This window comes from Eutrema salsugineum, unplaced genomic scaffold, assembly GCF_000478725.1.
Source record: "Eutrema salsugineum unplaced genomic scaffold, Eutsalg1_0 scaffold_12, whole genome shotgun sequence".
NCBI classification, from domain to species: Eukaryota; Viridiplantae; Streptophyta; class Magnoliopsida; order Brassicales; family Brassicaceae; genus Eutrema; species Eutrema salsugineum.
The window spans coordinates 4320794-4341594 of NW_006256895.1; the positions used below are offsets into that span (position 1 = coordinate 4320794).

The 20801-nt window shown below is 43.3% G+C and overlaps 2 non-coding genes and 1 pseudogene across 2 annotated transcripts; 1 reads left to right on the forward strand and 2 right to left on the reverse strand.

Moving 5' to 3' along the window:
* Positions 1 to 20801, forward strand: part of LOC112089121 — a 112674-nt pseudogene that overhangs the window by 63337 nt on the left and 28536 nt on the right.
* LOC112089376 lies at positions 3212 to 3318 on the reverse strand. Its single transcript, XR_002901013.1, has one exon. It is a non-coding gene; the product is annotated as a small nucleolar RNA R71 (small nucleolar RNA).
* On the reverse strand, positions 16225 to 16331 carry LOC112089422. Its single transcript, XR_002901060.1, has one exon. It is a non-coding gene; the product is annotated as a small nucleolar RNA R71 (small nucleolar RNA).

The following is a 20801-nucleotide window of genomic DNA, read 5'->3' on the forward strand; positions in this document are numbered from 1 at the left end:
AAATCATTCCAAATCATGTTTTATTTCATGTATTTTAGGTCCTTAGGGTTTGTTTTAGAACTTAGGAGATGCATTAGGTCCCAATGAGTCTTTGCATGTTTTGAGTGTCTATCAGGTGATTATGGAGCTGAAAAGATGAATCCAGGAGGTGGAATGGTGAGCAGAGCTTGAAAAAGTGGAAAACTTGAGTCTATGGAGGTTATCGGCCATTCTCGCTGGCCAGGAAGGTTTTACCGGCCATTTTCATGTACCGCGGGAAGCTTTACCGGCCATTTTCACGTACCGCGAATTAAGTATATCGGCCAAAATCTCCGGGTGCGAACGAGTCTCAGAAATCACCTGTCCGGGGAGCCTTCCGGTCCGATTCAGATGGCGGGTCCTTCATAGAAGTTGGAGAGCATTGAAGCACGGTCTCATAGCAATTGGAATCGTAGAATTCGGACGCGTGAGCAGAGAGATAAGCTCGTCGGAAGAAACCCCTGTCTCGCAGGTATTCCGGACCGAGCAGATCAGTTCTGAAGGATGCGAAGGACGGTGCACTTCCAGGCCGATTCAGCTTCCGGGTCCTTCATGAGAATAAGAGACATTTGAGTTTTCTTTCCAGAACGTCCAAGAGCATTCAATTCGGATCTATGAGCAGGAAGATACGGCCTCCGGAATGGACACATGTCTAGACGCCTCTCTCTGGTCGTATACATGCACTGCAAAGATGTGCCCTCCAGGAAGCCTTCCACCTCCCAAGCACTGAAACTTCCTTCACAAAAGTTGGAGATAAATGAGTCCTCTGTCTTCTGCAACCGAAATCATTCAATTCGGACAAGTATCACAGGAGTTACACTCTCCGGAATGCGAAGTGATCTAAGCTGCTCTGGATGCTGCGAGATGGTCTTGCGACTTGGTTAACCCGCAGGCCTGAAGATTAACGCCTGAATGCTGATGCTGCGAGTTGAAATGTGCGGGTAAACTATCACTGGAAGAGGTCTGGAGCTCCCGAGCAAGAGAAATGCTAAGTCCACAATCGTGCGACTTAGGCATGCGAGTCATCCGCGCCTGGATCTATGCCGCACGATCACTCGGAATTCACTCCGACTTGAGCCTGCGACCTAAGTGCAATAGAGACCAACCCGCACAGTTTCTACATCCCCCAGAAACCGGCTCAGCCCTGCGAGTTGGAGAGGAAGGAGACCATGCCGCAGAAACACTCGCAATTTACTCCTAGATAGGCGTGCGGCTCCGACAAGGTGATTCAAGCCTCACAAGACAAGTCTTCATCTACTGCGACTTAGGTGTGCGACCTGGGACATACTGGACCGACCCGCAGTAATTCCCACTTTATCCATTAAAGCCGGGTCAGGACCCGGTTTGTTCCGGGCTGACCCGGTTCGTTTTTAAGAAGGTATAAATACTTTTTAGGGTTTTTTGGGGGAGAACTAAGTTTTATTCCCTTGGTCTCTTGCCTTTTTGGTGAAAAGACTCCATTAAGAAGAGAAATATCTTTATTTGAGTGTTTAATCAAGAGAGTTTAAGGAGATCTGGGTGTTTAAAGCTGTTTTCTTTTGAATCTATCATCTCCATCTCCATTTCTCATCATTAATCATGCTAATCTACTCAACTTGCAAAAGTTTAAGAGAGATTAGTATGATTAGTGAGTAGTCACCTTAATGAGGTTCTAGATGTGTAGGTTAGGGTGCTAAAGTGTTAGATTAGGAGTGCTTAGGGCTAGATTCATTGATTCATCTCTCTAAACAGCTGTTCTCTATGCTAAATCCTTGATAATCACTTGAGATCTAGATTCTGGGAATTTCATGCACCAAAAGTGTTTGATGAAATTCCTGAAAGAGTTGTGTTAGAGGTTTAAGTAATTTTTCATCATGGGAATGATTTGTTAAATGCTTGAATGATCATTAAGAGCTGTTTGTTAATGCATATTGATTCATGTTTCACAAATGGGAATTTGGTTTGAAAATGGATTAGTATAGGGGTTAATACCTTCATGAGAGGATTAACCTAGATTAGAGTTCTTAATCATTTGAATCATGTCTCATCATTGTCATTAGCATTTCTAGTTTAACACCAAGGCACCCTAACCAACTATCATGTCTAGAATCTCATGCCTCCATCATATCATATTCACATCATTTGTCATTGTCATTTGTCTTTAAACCTGTTTATGTTTATAGTTGTCTCTAGATTAATCAAAACCTATTCTTGTTTGCTTGAATTAAGAACTTGATCATATAGCTTAGTGTCTAACACCACATCTGGATTGATAAACCTCTTTGTACTACATCGACAAGGGGATTGATAGCCCTGAGACCCTTAAAAGTCCTATCTATCAATTGGCGCCGTTGCCAAATTGTGGTTTGATTAGCATTAAGCTCTGATCTGTTCTTGAGATCAAGTGCTTACTTTCTTGTTTTTACTGATTCCTTTCAATTTCTGTTTGTGATTTCAGGTATATGAACACCAGGTCTAGATCAAGAAGCTGCGGTCCTCCTTTTCCTCTAAACGACAACATCAACCTTCTGGTACCAAGGAGGAGAAGAGACAGACGTGGTAGACAACTTGATCAGACTGAGATGGCAGACCAAGGAGATCACGGGGTAGATATAGAACAACCAGTTCAGGAGCAACAGGCTCAAGGTCAGGGAGCTGGTATTGGAATTGGTCAGGGGTTTCACCAAGGCAATGTTCAGCAGGAACAGGTGCACCACCAACAAGCCTATGTCCACCAGGACAAGCTCAGGCTCATCAACAGAGGCATCAGGCCAATGTTCAACAAAGACACCAGGTGCACCACCAACCCCACCCTTTCCAACCACAACAAAGAAGATATGAGCAACCCCAAATATATGTTGGCGAGAATGACAGGGCCAATGCTCATCAGTATGGAGCTGGTATTCAGGCACCACCTGTGCAGAACAACAACTTTGAAGTGAAAGCATCATTGCTGAATATGGTCCAGAACTCAAAGTTCCATGGGTTAGCAATGGAAGATCCCTTGGAACACTTGGACCAGTTTGATAAGGTGTGTGATCTGACCAAGATTAATGGAGTTTCAGAAGACAGCTTTAAGCTAAGACTATTCCCATTCAGTCTTGGTGACAAAGCTCATCAATGGGAGAAGAATCTTCCAAGAGGCTCCATTCAAACCTGGGAGCAATGCAAGCAAGCCTTCTTATCTAAGTTCTTCTCCACCTCAAGAACTGCAAAACTGAGAAACCAAATCTCTAGCTTCACTCAGCACAGCAATGAAAGTTTTGGTGAAGCATATGAGAGATTCAGGAGCTACACAAACCAATGCCCACACCATGGGTTTAGTGAGGCTTCTCCTCTCAGCACACTGTATAGGGGAGCTCTTCCCAAGATTAGAAACCAGCTGGATACTGCTTCAAATGGGAACTTTCTGGGTAAAGAGATTCATGCTGCTTTAGAGCTAGTGGAGAACTTAGCATTGAGCAATGATACTTATGGTGCAGACTATGACAGATCAAATAGGTATGAAGGTTCAAGCTCAGAACAGAGGCTCACCAGAGAAGTTAAGGAGTTGAGGAGTGAATTGGACAAGCTGAAATTCACCACTCAGAAGCCAATGCATTTTGTTGGAGAGTATGAGGAACCTTCTCAAATTTTTGAGAACATAAGTGAAGAAGGTCTTACCCAAGAGGAGCTCAACTACATTGGGAATCAGAGGTTCCAAAGATATCAGTATGGTAATGCCAATCCAAACCTCTCTTACAGGAACACCAATGTAGCTAACCCACAAGACCAGGTCTATCCCAATTCTCAAGCTCCAAAGAACTTTGTTCCCAAGCACAACTTTCAAGGGTCATTCCAACCCAAGAATCAATTTGGTCAGAATCAGAGTTTTGGTCAGCAACAGCAACCATTTCAGGGCACTGGTTACACTTCACAGCAGCCAAAGGCACCACCAGGGTTTGGTCCACCACAGTTCCAACAGCAGGCGCCGGTTCAACAACAGTTTCAGCCACCAATGGTTCAACAGCAGCCACAGATGGGTACAGATATGGTTGGTATTCTGCAACAACTACTTCAGGGTCAACAGACTATGCAGCAGGAAATCAAGGAACTGAAGCAAAACCAGGCATCAAGCTCAAGGAACCAAGGTCACTTACCTGGAAAACCAGAACCCAACCCCAAGGAATATGCCAAGGCCATAACACTGAGGAGTGGCAAGGAGTTACCTGGTATTGAGAACAACAATGTGATCATTGAGGACAATGATCAACCTGAGGGGGAGGCAGCCTTAAAGGATGATCAAGTTGCTGAGAAACCAAGGTCAGAAAAGGGTAAAGAGGTAGCAAAGGAACCAGAACCAGAGAAGAAGTATGTGCCACCACCTCCATACCAACCCAAGCTCCCATTTCCAGGGAGATTTAAGAAGCAACTAGTGGACAAGGCAAGAGCTGTATTTGAGAAGGCACTCAAAGAGACACCACTCACAATGCCTCTCATTGATGCATTCTTAATGATGCCAAAGATGGGGAAGTTTTTGAAGGATGCTATTCTGAACAAGACAAAAGAGCTTCAAGGCATGGTAGTACTAAGTCATGAATGCAGTGCTATCATTCAGAGGAAGTCCATTCCAAGGAAGTTAACTGATCCAGGGAGCTTCACACTCCCCTGTGCCATTGGACCTCTTCTATTCTCTGGATGTCTTTGTGATTTAGGAGCATCAGTCAGCTTGATGCCATTCTCCATAGCACAGAAGCTGGGCTTTAGAGTTTTCAAACCTTCAAAGATTTCTCTTATCCTTGCAGATAGATCAGTTAGATTGCCTGTTGGTATGTTGGAAGATCTACCTGTCAAGATAGGTGGTTTTGAGGTTCCAACAGATTTTGTTGTGCTGGAGATGGATGAAGAGCCAGTAGATCCTCTTATCTTGGGCAGACCATTCTTAGCCACTGCAGGAGCTATTATTGATGTGAGAGGTGGGATAATAGAGCTTCAACTTGGGTCTGAAAAGCTCAAGTTTGATGTGAATGAGATGATGAAGAAGCCCACCATTGAAGGTCAATGTTTCTATGTAGAGACAATGGATCAGTTGGCTGATGAGTTGCTTGAGGAGCTGAACACAGAGGATCCTCTTCAAGCTACTCTGACTCAAGAACAAGGAGACAATGGGCTCTTGGCTGAAGCAAGTGAAGGGTATAAGCTGTATCTGGACAATGCAAGAGAGCTGGGTCCTGAAACAAGGTTTGTGGAGCTGGAACAGAATGGCACTGAGGTTTTTGCAATCCAAGAATCAGTCACCAGCCAAAGCAGCTTGGACCAGGACTGGAATGAGGCTGATGCACCCTCTGTTGAGCTCAAACCTCTACCAACAGGGCTCAGGTATGCTTTCTTAGGACTAAACTCCACATATCCTGTCATCATCAATGATAGCCTATTAGAGGACCAAGAGAGTGCATTGCTGAATGAAATAAGAAAGTTCAGGAGAGCCATAGGGTATTCTTTGGCTGATATTAGAGGGATCTCTCCTGACATCTGCACCCATAGGATCCACCTAGAGGACCAATCTATGTCCTCTATTGAGCACCAACGTAGACTTAACCCCAACCTTAGGGAAGTGGTTAAGAAGGAGATACTAAAGCTTCTTGAGGCAGGGATAATTTACCCAATCTCTGACTCAAGATGGGTATCTCCTGTTCATGTTGTGCCCAAGAAAGGTGGGATCACAGTGGTGAAAAACGATAAGGATGAACTCATAGCTCAAAGAACCATAACTGGCCACCGCATGTGCATTGACTATAGGAAATTGAATTCTGCTTCTAGAAAAGATCATTTTCCTTTACCATTCATTGATCAAATGCTTGAAAGGTTAGCTAATCATCCTTATTTTTGTTTTCTCGATGGGTACTCTGGATTTTTCCAAATTCCCATAGATCCAAGAGATCAAGAGAAAACAACATTCACATGCCCTTATGGCACTTATGCTTATAGGAGAATGCCTTTCGGTTTATGTAATGCACCGGCTACTTTTCAAAGGTGTATGATGCACATTTTCTCTGACATTATTGAAGAGAAAGTTGAGGTGTTCATGGATGACTTTAGTGTCTATGGCTCCTCCTTCTCGGATTGTCTCTCTAATTTGACACAGGTGTTGGAGAGATGTGAGCAACACAGCTTGGTGCTGAACTGGGAGAAGTGTCATTTCATGGTGCAAGAAGGGATAGTTCTTGGGCACAAGATCTCTGAAAAGGGCATTGAGGTTGATAAGGCAAAGGTGGAGGTTATGGTGAATCTGCAAACCCCCACTTCAGTTAAAGGGATAAGGAGCTTCCTGGGTCATGCAGGGTTTTATAGAAGATTCATAAAGGACTTCTCAAGGATTGCCAGGCCCTTAACAAGACTGTTGTGCAAGGAGGTGGATTTCATCTTTGATGCTGAATGTGAAGAAGCCTTTAAGTTGATCAAGGAGGCATTGGTTAGTGCACCAATAGTTCAGGCACCAGACTGGTCCCTACCTTTTGAGGTCATGACAGATGCTTCTGACTTTGCTGTTGGAGCAGTACTTGGACAAAAGAAAGACAAGAAGCTGCATGTGATCTACTATGCCAGTAGAACACTTGACTCTGCCCAAGAGAAGTATGCTACAACAGAAAAGGAAATGCTGGCAATAGTTTTTGCCTTTGACAAGTTCAGAAGCTACCTGGTGGGATCAAAGGTCATTGTGTATACTGATCATGCAGCCTTCAGGTACTTGATGACCAAGAAAGATGCCAAACCAAGGCTGTTGAGATGGGTTCTATTGCTCCAAGAGTTTGATATGGAGGTGCTTGATAAAAAGGGGATTGAGAATGGTGCTGCAGACCATCTCTCAAGGCTGAGGATTGAAGAAAAAGTCCCCATAGATGATGCTTTGCCTGAAGAGTCTCTGATGGTGCTCCATTCATACTTGGAGTTTGAGGAAGTAGAGAGCATTCAAGAAAGGAGGATGCCTTGGTTTGCAGATATAGTGAACTATCTTGCATGTGGGGTGGAGCCCCCTGAATTGGATGCTTACAAGAGAAAAAAATTCTTCAGAGATGTCCAGAGATACTATTGGGATGAGCCCTACCTCTATGTTCTGAACAAGGATCAGTTATACAGAAGATGTCTTGCTGAAGAGGAGATGCAACCTGTGTTGCAGGAATGTCATGGTTCTGCTTTTGGAGGTCACATGGGGGCATTCAAAACTGTAGCAAAGGTTCTTCAAAGTGGGTTCTGGTGGCCTACAATGTTCAAAGATGCCCAATTGGTGGTTTCAGCTTGTGATGCCTGTCAGAGGCATGGAAATATATCTAAAAGAAGTGAGATGCCTCAGAACCCCATTCTAGAAGTGGAGATCTTTGATTGTTGGGGGATTGACTTTATGGGACCTTTTATTTCATCCTTTGGAAATCAATACATACTTGTTGCTGTGGACTATGTGTCCAAATGGGTTGAGGCCATTGCTTCCCCTACCAATGACTCCAAGGTTGTAGTCAAGCTGTTTAAGAGCATCATATTTCCAAGGTTTGGAGTTCCAAGGGTCGTCATTTCTGATGGAGGATCCCACTTTTTGAACAAGATTCTGGAAGGTTTATTGAGAAAGCATGGAGTTAAACACAAGATAGCTACTCCATATCATCCCCAAACTAGTGGCCAAGTGGAGGTATCTAATAGACAAATCAAGGCCATTCTGGAAAGGACTGTCAGCTCAACCAGAAAAGATTGGAGCAAAAGGCTGGATGATGCATTATGGGCTTACAGGACTGCCTTTAAAACTCCAATTGGAACATCACCATTCAGTCTGCTATATGGGAAGAGCTGCCACCTTCCTGTGGAGTTGGAGTACAAAGCTATGTGGGCTGTGAAGTTTCTAAACTTTGATATCAAGACAGCTCAGGAGAAAAGAATCATGCAACTCCATGAGCTTGAGGAGATTAGGCTTGAGGCTTTTGAAAGCTCAAAGATCTATAAGGAGAAGACCAAAGTCCTGCATGACCAAAAGATTTTAAAGAGAGAGTTCAAGTGTGGTGATTTGGTCTTGCTTTTCAACTCCAGACTTAAGTTGTTTCCAGGAAAGCTTAAGTCTAGGTGGTCTGGACCTTTCAAAGTTCTTGAAGTGAGGCCTTATGGTGCCATTGTCTTGGAAGGGAAAAATGGTCAGGAATTTGTGGTGAATGGACAGAGAGTCAAGCATTACTTAGTTTCACAAGGGAAAGAGGAAGCTACATCAGTTCCTCTTCTTGATCCACCAGCCTGTTAACCAGGTTCTCAAAGTCAAACTTAGAGACTTTAAACAAAGTGCTCTTGGGAGACACCCCAAGCTTATCTTTGTACATAGTTCTTCTGATTTCTTCTCTTTTCTTTTATGTTTTAGAACTTTCTGATGGGTTTTGTGAGTTGGTCTCAGGTACTAAGTGATCTTTGGAGGACATAGCTCAGTGATGAATGGAAAGAAGCATGTGAGAGAGCTGAGAGAAGTGTTTAAGGCCAGAAAAACGTTTAAGTCCCAAAAGCTGCGGCCTAGGAGTGCGGGTCAGAAGAGAAGAGCCCAGGCCGCAGCAAGGTTCGGAATTTACTCCGGCCTGGGCGTGCGACCTGGAAAGAGGAAGGCCGAGCCGCACAGAAAGAAGAAGGCCCGAAACGTTTAAGTCCCATTTACTGCGGGATGGTTGCGCGGGTCAGAAGAGAGGGAGCTAGGCCGCACGACTATTCGGAATTTACTCCGGCCTGGGCGTGCGACCTAGGAGCGTAGACGCTGAGCCGCACCAGAAAGAAGAAGGCCGAGGGTTCTAAGTGTTAAACCGTGCGACCTGGTGCTGCGGCCTGAAACCCAAGGAGCTAGGCCGCACGACTATTCGGAATTTACTCCGGCCTGGGCGTGCGACCTAGGAGCGTAGACGCTGAGCCGCACCAAAAAGAAGAAGGCCGAGGGTTCTAAGTGTTAAACCGTGCGACCTGGTGCTGCGGCCTGAAACCCAAGGAGTCTAAGTCGCACGATCGTTCGGAATTTACTGCGGGATGGTTATGCGGCTCAGAAGAACGATGGCCAGGCCGCACAGAAAGAAGGGAAACCCAAAATGCCTAAGTCCCAGAAGCTGCGGGATAGGAGCGCGGGTCAGAAGAAAGATGGCCAGGCCGCAGAAAGACTCGGAATTTACTCCGAGATGGTTGCGCGGGTCAGAGCAGAGGATGACCAGGCCGCAGCATGAAGAGAACGGCCAGAATGCCTAAGTAACAAAAGCTGCGGGATGGTTGCGCGGGTCAGAGCAGAGGATGACCAGGCCGCAGCATGAAGAGAACGGCCAGAATGCCTAAGTAACAAAAGCTGCGGGATGGTTGCGCGGGTCAGAGCAGAGGATGACCAGGCCGCAGCATGAAGAGAACGGCCAGAATGCCTAAGTAACAAAAGCTGCGGGATGGTTGTGCGGGTCAGAGCAGAGGATGACCAGGCCGCACGAAATTTCTTCCGGTTCTACACCGAGACAGTCACACAGCTCGATCCCGACAGTTCCCGGACGCACAAAAGAGAGAAAGGAGGCCGGTCAATGAGAAAAGGATGGGTCAAAGCCTTGACTGGTCAAAATAGATCTATTGACCACCAGTCCAGAGGCTTGACCCTACCCCACACTCTCTCTTCCTCACTACAAACCCGAGTTTGCAACTATCTCTCACTTTTCTCTCCATTGTTTTCACCATATCTCTCTCATTTCTCCACCAAAATTGTTGATTCAAAGTGCTCTGAGCTCGTTTTTGAGTTGTTAACATCATCCTGATTGCATTTCGAACTTGTTGCATCTTAATCCCAAGGTATTTCGCCCTGTTGAAACTCATCTCTTTCCATGTTCTTCAATGGTGATTTTTTGAACTTTAAAGTGTGGAATCGATTTTGATAGGTTGTTTTAGACCTTGGGATTATTTTTATAAATTATTTTTATAAATGCTAGGGTGCTAGATAGTCTTGGAAAACAGAGCACTTTGTTTTTGAATTTTGAAAATTGTTGCAACAATTTTTTTCAAAATTTTGAGACTTTTGTGAGGTTCATCCTTGTACTAACAATATTTTTGAGAATCTCTTGGCAGATGACTGAAAGAACCAACTCTTTGGCCAAGAAGAAGGGCCCTGCATCAAAAGGCAAAGGTTTGGTCTCAGGAACTTCAAAGCCAAGAAACAAAGGTCAAGGTGCAAAGAATACTACAAAGCAAGGAAAGTGTGATCCAGCGCCAAAAAGGACAAGGCCTGAAGGAAGAGCTTTGGTGGTTGCTTCTGGTTCCAAGAAAAAGGGGAAACAGTTGGCTGTGGTATCTGAGAGTGAACAGACTGAAAGTGACTCCGGCAGCTCAGCTGGTGGTTCCCAAGGCACCAATGAAGAGGGATCAAAGAAGTTCAAGAAAACTGAACCAGAAACACCTGATTATCTGGCTAAGTTTCAGCAGATAGAGATCCAGCAAGGGAGATTCCCTGATTTGGACTTTCTGAAGAAGATTGGCCTCTATGAAGATGTCAAGACTTTGCTTGGGAACATGGGTGTTGAGTCACTTTTGGAGATGAGAGAAATCGCTTATGAGCAAGAGTCCCAAGAGTTCTTGGCCTCCTTTGAAGCTTTCATTTACTACCCAAGGGATTCAAGAATCATTCAAGGAGATGGGCTTGGACATGTGGAGTTTACTGTGAAAGGGAAGGAACATTCAGTGTCATTCAGAGAATTGAGTAAGATCTTTGGGTTTTCAACACCTAGAAATGAATTTCTCTCCAACTCGGTCAATCTCAGAAAAGATGAGATCCAACTTCTATGGAGATCAATTGCTTCTGGGAAGTACACAGCTGGAACAGCTAAGGCCTCTTGGATAAGGAATCCAGTTCTGAGATATGTACACAAGATTCTCTCTCACAGCTTCTACTTCAAGATTGATGTTGGAAGAGTTCACAAAGGAGATCTGCTGCTTCTGGGTGTAGGGCTGAGGCCGCTGATGCCAACACATGAAGATGGGGAACCCTATGTAGGGTATGAATACCCACTTTGCCTTGCATCTCAATTAGCAAGGTCTTTGATGTTCTACAAAAAGTGCATGTGGGATTCTACAAACAAAGATGCAAAGCTGACCCATGGATGGGTGGTAACAAAGATCTTGAAAGCCATGGGGTATAGATTCAAGGAGAACAAGGCAAAGTTTGATCTGATTAATGAAGCACATTTGTGTAGGATTGGCTTTCTCCAAGGAAGAGTGGGTACCAAGGCAGTCTACAACTTCAAGACACTCATCAGTGAGCCAGCCCAAGTTCTCCTACCCAATCCCTCCATCACCACAGTCCAAGTTAAAAGGAACATTCACTTCTTCTTGCTGAAGGAAGAGCTGTACAATGTCCAAACTGATCCACCAATCCTCACATACAGGCAAGCTTGCAGAGAAGAAGCCTCCAAGGGAAAGAAAGCAACCGCTGAAGATGCTACCACAAGTGCAGCTGGTGCTCACGATGCTGATCTGCCTCCACCTCAAAAACGTTTTGGTGGAAACAGATATCACTTTGATGATTACAACTGGGAGGAACCAGGCACTTCAGGGTTCAGAGCTCAACAGAAGATTGGTATTCTCCAACAATGGTGCAAGTACCAAGACAAAACCATCCACAAGATGGCCAAGTGCATCAAGGAGATGAAGAAGAGGATCAAGAAGCTTGAAAACCCTTGCAAAGGTGGGGCTCCAGCACCAGTTTCACCAAGAAACAGAGAGGAAGTTGGGGAGAGTTCCATGAACTGCACAGCCTTGGTCGCATATGGAACCACTTGGGTAGATCTTGACGACGGGAGTGATGAAGCCAGCCACCATTCTTGGGAAACACCGTCAGGCCACACATCGAACCCCTCCTACTCATTGGGGTCTGATTTCAACAGCCACTAGGTAACACTCAAAACCTTGTAAATAGCATGTAGACTTTTTTTTCCTTTTGCATTTTGCTTGTTTGCTTTGGTTTCACTTCTTTCTCATACTTTTATAACACAAGGGACTGTGTTATTTAAGTGTGGGGGAGGAGTTTCATCCTTTACTAACCATGTTTTCTATTTTCTCATTTTACACTTTGAGTCTTGAGTCACATTCTAGTTGCATAGTCATCTAAGTGCATATAAAAACCAAAAAAATGGAAAAATCTGAAAAATTTTCACAAAAAAATGATCATGTAGTTGCATTCTCATTTTTAGGATTGAGTCTAGATTGCATTTGCATATAGGTTGCATCTTGCAAGGAGTAATGATAGGTTTTCTAGAGAGTACATCACTTTGAGAACTTGAATTGAATATGCTTGTGAATCTTTTTCTATGCTTGCAAAGTCTGAAATGATTTGAATCTGAGAAGCAAGTTTGAATTAAACTCAACTCTAATTAAGTGGAAACCTTGAACTTGACCTGAAAATATCTTGTGATGCATTGTTTGAAAAAGCTTGTGGATACCAATATACATACTTGAGCTAGAACCACTGTTTTTACCACTCTTTTCCTTAGCTCAAGTAGCTGAATCCACATCATGGATCAGTTCCCACACCTTGAACCCATCCTTCTTTTAAGCCAATGTTTGTGTGTGAATTGAAAGGCCACCTTGGATCAAACTTAGCAGAAAGTGTTAGGTTTAGAGCGACAAGGGCAGGTCTCATTGAGTGCTGTGTTCCAACATCAAGGAACTGAGAGTTTTGGCGAGGAATAAGTGTGGGGGAAAAGACTTTTTGGTGAGTGGAAAAAGGTGAGATGAGTGGAAAGAGAGAGTGAAAATAACTAGGGGAATGAAAGAAAAAGAAGTCAGTCTTGGTGTTTTGAGAAAGTGAGCTCTGGTTTGTTGAAAAGAAAAATCTAGCCTCTAAGTGAAAAAGAAAGAAAAGAAGCCAAAAGCTCAAATGTTTTGATAAGAAAGAAAGAAGAGGCTAGAAGTTGTAAAAGAAAAAGAGCTGTGTAAAGTTTGAGTTCCAAGACTTGAGAGTGAAAGTGAAGAACAAATCCCCTAGTGAGAGAAAAATGAGTGTGAAAAGTGAGGTCTTTGAGCAAGAGAGGAAGCTTTGAGTAGAGGGTGGGGAGTGATGAGTCTTTGCCCTTGTATGCATAGGTTGCTTTTTACCTTTAGCATTCTGCCAAAGTTTGATCATTCATAGAGAGATCCCTTTGCTGCATTTAACCCACTTGAACACTGATGAGATCATTTTAATCTCATAGCCTCTCCCTAGCCAAGCCAGCTTGTTTAAACCTTGCATCATGAGATCCACCTGATAAAAGCTTAATGAATGTGAAAGAGTTGAGAGAGAGAAGAACTTGTGGAGATTCCTTGCTGAGTTGACATATATCTGAGTATGGCTTTGCATTGCATAATTGAGCATGAACTTGAATTCTCATTGTGATCACTTCTCTCAAAAAGAAAATGTGAACTCCCATTGCATACAACCTCTTTCTCTCATTTGCTCTTTTTGCTTGAGGACAAGCAAAGGACAAGTGTGGGGGAGTTGATATGTTCATAATTTGCATCATTTAGGTTGCATAAATCATTCCAAATCATGTTTTATTTCATGTATTTTAGGTCCTTAGGGTTTGTTTCAGAACTTAGGAGATGCATTAGGTCCCAATGAGTCTTTGCATGTTTTGAGTGTCTATCAGGTGATTATGGAGCTGAAAAGATGAATCCAGGAGGTGGAATGGTGAGCAGAGCTTGAAAAAGTGGAAAACTTGAGTCTATGGAGGTTATCGGCCATTCTCGCTGGCCAGGAAGGTTTTACCGGCCATTTTCATGTACCGCGGGAAGCTTTACCGGCCATTTTCACGTACCGCGAATTAAGTATATCGGCCAAAATCTCCGGGTGCGAACGAGTCTCAGAAATCACCTGTCCGGGGAGCCTTCCGGTCCGATTCAGATGGCGGGTCCTTCATAGAAGTTGGAGAGCATTGAAGCACGGTCTCATAGCAATTGGAATCGTAGAATTCGGACGCGTGAGCAGAGAGATAAGCTCGTCGGAAGAAACCCCTGTCTCGCAGGTATTCCGGACCGAGCAGATCAGTTCTGAAGGATGCGAAGGACGGTCACTTCCAGGCCGATTCAGCTTCCGGGTCCTTCATGAGAATCAGAGACATTTGAGTTTTCTTTCCAGAACGTCCAAGAGCATTCAATTCGGATCTATGAGCAGGAAGATACGGCCTCCGGAATGGACACATGTCTAGACGCCTCTCTCTGGTCGTATACATGCACTGCAAAGATGTGCCCTCCAGGAAGCCTTCCACCTCCCAAGCACTGAAACTTCCTTCACAAAAGTTGGAGATAAATGAGTCCTCTGTCTTCTGCAACCGAAATCATTCAATTCGGACAAGTATCACAGGAGTTACACTCTCCGGAATGCGAAGTGATCTAAGCTGCTCTGGATGCTGCGAGATGGTCTTGCGACTTGGTTAACCCGCAGGCCTGAAGATGAACGCCTGAATGCTGATGCTGCGAGTTGAAATGTGCGGGTAAACTATCACTGGAAGAGGTCTGGAGCTCCCGAGCAAGAGAAATGCTAAGTCCACAATCGTGCGACTTAGGCATGCGAGTCATCCGCGCCTGGATCTATGCCGCACGATCACTCGGAATTCACTCCGACTTGAGCCTGCGACCTAAGTGCAATAGAGACCAACCCGCACAGTTTCTACATCCCCCAGAAACCGGCTCAGCCCTGCGAGTTGGAGAGGAAGGAGACCATGCCGCAGAAACACTCGCAATTTACTCCTAGATAGGCGTGCGGCTCCGACAAGGTGATTCAAGCCTCACAAGACAAGTCTTCATCTACTGCGACTTAGGTGTGCGGCCTGGGACATACTGAACCGACCCGCAGCTTTTCCCACTTTATCCATTAAAGCCGGGTCAGGACCCGGTTTGTTCCGGGCTGACCCGGTTCGTTTTTAAGAAGGTATAAATACTTTTTAGGGTTTTTTGGGGGAGAACTAAGTTTTATTCCCTTGGTCTCTTGCCTTTTTGGTGAAAAGACTCCATTAAGAAGAGAAATATCTTTATTTGAGTGTTTAATCAAGAGAGTTTAAGGAGATCTGGGTGTTTAAAGCTGTTTTCTTTTGAATCTATCATCTCCATCTCCATTTCTCATCATTAATCATGCTAATCTACTCAACTTGCAAAAGTTTAAGAGAGATTAGTATGATTAGTGAGTAGTCACCTTAATGAGGTTCTAGATGTGTAGGTTAGGGTGCTAAAGTGTTAGATTAGGAGTGCTTAGGGCTAGATTCATTGATTCATCTCTCTAAACAGCTGTTCTCTATGCTAAATCCTTGATAATCACTTGAGATCTAGATTCTGGGAATTTCATGCACCAAAAGTGTTTGATGAAATTCCTGAAAGAGTTGTGTTAGAGGTTTAAGTAATTTTTCATCATGGGAATGATTTGTTAAATGCTTGAATGATCATTAAGAGCTGTTTGTTAATGCATATTGATTCATGTTTCACAAATGGGAATTTGGTTTGAAAATGGATTAGTATAGGGGTTAATACCTTCATGAGAGGATTAACCTAGATTAGAGTTCTTAATCATTTGAATCATGTCTCATCATTGTCATTAGCATTTCTAGTTTAACACCAAGGCACCCTAACCAACTATCATGTCTAGAATCTCATGCCTCCATCATATCATATTCACATCATTTGTCATTGTCATTTGTCTTTAAACCTGTTTATGTTTATAGTTGTCTCTAGATTAATCAAAACCTATTCTTGTTTGCTTGAATTAAGAACTTGATCATATAGCTTAGTGTCTAACACCACATCTGGATTGATAAACCTCTTTGTACTACATCGACAAGGGGATTGATAGCCCTGAGACCCTTAAAAGTCCTATCTATCACACCTCCACGTCCAAGACAAGTTGTGGGAGCTGGTGATGAGGCCAATGCTCAGGGTCAAAGACATGGGATTCAAGTTCCAACACCTGAAAACGATTTTGAGATCAAATCTGGCCTGATCAACATGGTGCAATCAAACAGGTTCCATGGCTTGGCATTAGAGGACCCATTAGATCACATTGACAACTTTGATAGAGTTTGTGATCTAACTAAGATGAATGGAGTGAGTGAGGACAGTTTCAAGTTGAGGCTATTTCCTTTTTCTCTAGGAGACAAAGCTCATCAGTGGGAAAAGTCTCTACCTCAAGGATCAGTCACAACTTGGGAGCAATGCAAAAGAGCATTTCTAACCAAGTTCTTCTCTTCATCAAGAACAGCAAGGTTAAGAAATGAAATCTCAAGTTTCATTCAGAAGAACCATGAATCATTTTGTGAGGCTTGGGAAAGATTTAGAGGGTATACCATGCAATGCCCTCACCATGGATTCTCAGATTGTCAGATGCTAAGTACCTTCTACAGAGGCACTTTACCAAAGGTCAGACTTCTCTTGGACACAGCTTCAAATGGTAATTTCATGACCAAGGAAGTCAATGATGCCATGACCCTAGTGGAGAATGTAGCTCAGAGTGATGAGCTATATGGAGCAGAGTTTGACAGGAAATTCAAGAGGTGCTGTGTGTGCTGAAGAGGAAAGAACAAGGAAAGACATCTGGTCTCTCAATGAGAAGCTAGACAAACTTCTCCTAGCTTCTCATAAGTCAGTCAACTTGATTAGAGATGTGAATCATGTGTTTCAAGACACATTTCAAGGGGAAGACATCACAGCTGAGGTAAACTTTGTAGGTGGACAACCAGGTTACCAAAAAGGCTTCACCTACTACAAGAATCACCCCCCCCCCCCCCGGAACTTCTATCCTCAAAACACTCAACAACAAGGTTTTGTCCCTCCCCAACAACAGAGTCTCCAACAGAACTCAGAGAATAAGGATCAAGAAGTGCAGAACCTGCTCCAGGAAATCCTCAAAGGTCAAGCAAGTGGTGCCATGGACTTTAACAAGAAAATGGCAGAGATTAACAACAAGGTGGATTGCAGTTATTCTGATCTTCTATCTCAGCTTTCAACCTTGGCTTCCAAAGTCAAGACTCTAGAGAATAACAAGGGCCACTGCAGTTCTCAAGCTCAAAGATCTTTACCAGGGACATCAGTAGCACATCCAACAGAATACTGCAATGCCATCCTCTCAAATGATGAGAATCATGCTGCTGTCAAAGAAATTGAGGATCTTCTCCATGGCAATGTCTCAAGTGAAAAGTGCCTAACACAAGATGATGAGGACGCCATCATAGAGGAGTTTGACTTCCTGTTCTGTGATCTCAATGAGGACATTGAGAAGGAAGGTGGGGAAGCAGCTTGTTTTGATATGAAAAAGAATGATTCTGAGATTGCTGAAGGAAAGGATCAGAGAATGGTTCAAGGAAGGACATCTGATGGAGTCTCTAGCACTGGCTCAACAAGGGTGAAACCCAAATCTATTCCCAAGCTAGGCAACCCAGGAAAGTTCTCCATCTCATGCTCTCTTGGAAATTTGAAAGTGGACAATGCTTTGTGTGATTCTGGATCAAGCATCAGTGTAATGTCTTTAGACATGGTGGAGAGACTAGGGATCAAGAGTCTTAAGCATCACCCCATGTCAATCACCTTTGGAGATTCATCCTCAAAGAAACCATATGGAATCCTTGAAGACTACCCATTGAAAATTTGTGAATGCATAGTTCCAACAGATTTTGTAGTTATGAAGATGAAGAAGACAAAAGAGCTACCTCTTTTGCTTGGAACTCCATTTCTGAACACCACAGGAGCAAGGATGGACTTTGATACTCAAAGAGTGGTGCTTGCAAAGGTAGATGATGAATTATCTTATCCTCTTAAGCCTCCTCTTGCTGGGTTTTGTGGAGTTATATCTGATGATTCTGATGAGTTGAAACGCTATGGGATGATGTATGTGGGGAGTATTGGAACTATAGAAGAAGCTCAACCCCTTGCATCTGTTGAGAAAAAGAAAGAATCCCTAATAAGACCTGATCTTGAGTTTGAAGGGGATTTCTTTAGTGATGATGAAGCTTGCTTGGAATCTCTATCTCCTACACCAAGTGAGAAGGAGATCAGCAGCAACAAAGGCAATGGCTCAGGGTCTCAAGACAAGAACCCACCAAGAACCAGACCATTCACTCTTGAGTCATCTTCTCAGGTCTTAACTCTCACTCCTTGGAAGTTTGTTGGAGCTGTTGAATACAAGGTTAAAGGCAATGGAAGATCAAGACCATTTGCCAAAGTCAGAGCTATGCTCACACCAGAGTTCATAGACAAATGATTTGATGGTGTCCAAGAGCTGATGAACAAGGACCTCATGCTTGAATTCATGGACAAGACCTGGAGCATCAAAGCTCCTCCTCTCCCTTACTAAAAAGAGTGTAAGAAGTCAAACTTAGTGACTTTAACCAAAGTGCTCTTGGGAGACACCCCAAGCTTATCCTTGTATATAATCTTTTTAATATTTTCTCTCATTTCTTTTTATGTTTTAGGATCTTTTGATGGGTTTTGTGAGTTGGTCTCAGGTTCTAGGTGACTTTTGGAGGACATAGCTCAGTGATGAATGGAATGGAGCATGTGAGAGAGCTGAGAGAAGTGTTTAAGGACTGAAAAACTTGGAGAACGCCTCAGTGCTACCTAGGTATGCGGTTTGGATCAAGAAGAGCCCAGGCCGCAGCAGGACTCGCAATTTACTCCGGCCTGGGCGTGCTACCTAGTGAAAGATGTCCAGGCCGCAGCAAAAGAAGAACAGGCCAAGAGTTCTAAGTCCCAAACTCTGCTACCTGGTTGTGCTACCTAGGAACAAGAGAAACCAAGTCGCACATACACTCTCAATTTACTCCAAGTTAGGTGTGCTAGCTGGGAAAAGAGAAACTGGGTAGCAGCAAAAAGAAGATGGCCGAGATATCTTAAGTCCAAAAATGTGCGACTTGGTCGTGCTTCCTGGAAACAAAGGAAGCTAACTCGCATGAAGACTCTCAATTTACTCCAAGTTAGGTGTGCTAGCTCGGAAAAGAGAAACTAGGTAGCACCAGAAAGAGGAATGGACGGCTTAGGTGTGCTACCAGGGAAACACAAGACCAGGCCGCAGCAAGGGAGTTCAGGCCAAGCCAAATCCATCTCCAGTGGTGTCTGGCCTCATCTGGTGCAGATACTCACTCCCCTTTTGCACAAGAACCACACCAGGTATCACTCCAAACACTTGTAATTGAGCATTTAGCATTTTTCTTTATCTTTTGCATTTCATGTTTGATTTTTTCTCTTTCTCATGCTTTTATAACACAAGGGACTGTGTTATTTAAGTGTGGGGGAGGGGTTTTGTGTTTACTAATCATGTTTATTCTGCTCTTATTTTCCTTTTCACTTTGAGTCTCATTTTGCATTCATCTAAGTGCATATAAAAACCAAAAAATGGAAAAATTTGAAAAATTTTCACAAAACAATGCTCATGTAGTTGCATTCACATTTTAGGATTGAGCCTAGTTTGCATTTTCATATAGGTTGCATCATATGCAAATGGGAGTAATGATAGGTTCTTTCCTTGAGAGTACATCACTTTGAGAATTTGGATTAAATATGCTTGTGAAATGACTTCTGTGCTTGCAAGGCTTGAAATGGTTTGAATCTGAGAAGCAAGTTTGAATTGAACTCAACTCTAATAAGTGAAAACCTTGACTTGACATGAAATTATCTTGTGATGCATTGTTTGAATAAGCTTGTGGATACCTATATACATATTTGAGCTAAAATCCTGTTTTTACCACCCTCTTCCTTAGCTCAAATAGCTGAGTCCACATCTGGATCAGTTTTCCTCACCTTGAACCCATCCTTCCTTCAAGCCAAATTTTTGTGTGTGATTGAAAGGCCACCTTGGATCAAACTTAGCAGAAAGTGTTAGGTTTAGAGCAACAAGGGCAAGTCTCATTGAGTGTTAAGTTCCATCATCAAGGAGCTGAGAGATTTGGTGAGAACTAAGTGTGGGGGAATACTTGTTGGTGAGTGGAAAAGGGAGAGATGAGTGAAATAAAAGGAGAATGGTGAGAACTAGGGGATAGAAAAAGAAAAGAAATCAGTCTTGGAGTTTTGAGTCAAAGAAAGTGAGCTCTAGTGTTTTGAAAAAAAAAAGTCTAGCCTCTAAGTGAAAAGAAAAGAAAAGAAGCCAAAGAGCTCAAATGTTTTAAAAAGAAAGAAAAAGAGGCTAGAGGTTACAAAAGAAAGTGAAAAAGAGCTATGTAAAGTTTGGACTCCAAGACTTGAGTGTGAAAATGAAAAGTGAGTCCCCTAGTGAGAGGAAAATGAGTGTGGAAAGTGAGGATCTTGAGAGGTTGAGCAAGTGAGAAAGCTTTGAGTAGAGTGTGGGGTGGGATGAGTCCTTGCCCTTGTATGCATAGGTTGCTTTTTACCTTTAGCATTCTGCCAAAGTTTGATCATTCATAGAGAGATCCCCTTGCTGCATTGAACCCACTCAGGTGCTGATGAGATCATTTTAGTCTCATTACCTCACCCTAGCCAAACTTTGCTTGTTTGAACATTGCATCATTTGATCCACTTGGTAAAGAGCTTAATGAATGTCAAAGAGTTGAGGAATAAGAGAACTTGTGGAGATTACTGTTGAGTTGATACATCAGAGTATGGTCTTGCATTGCATATTGAGAATGAACTTGAATTCTCTTAGTTGTCACTTTTCTCTTTCAAAGGAAATATGAACTCCCAATGCATTCAACCTCTCTCTCATTTGTTCTTTTTGCTTGGGGTCAAGCAAAGGATAAGTGTGGGGGAGTTGATATATTCATAAATTGCACCATTTAATGTACATATTCTAGTCAAAATCATGTCTCATTTGCATGCATTTTAGGTCTTTAGGC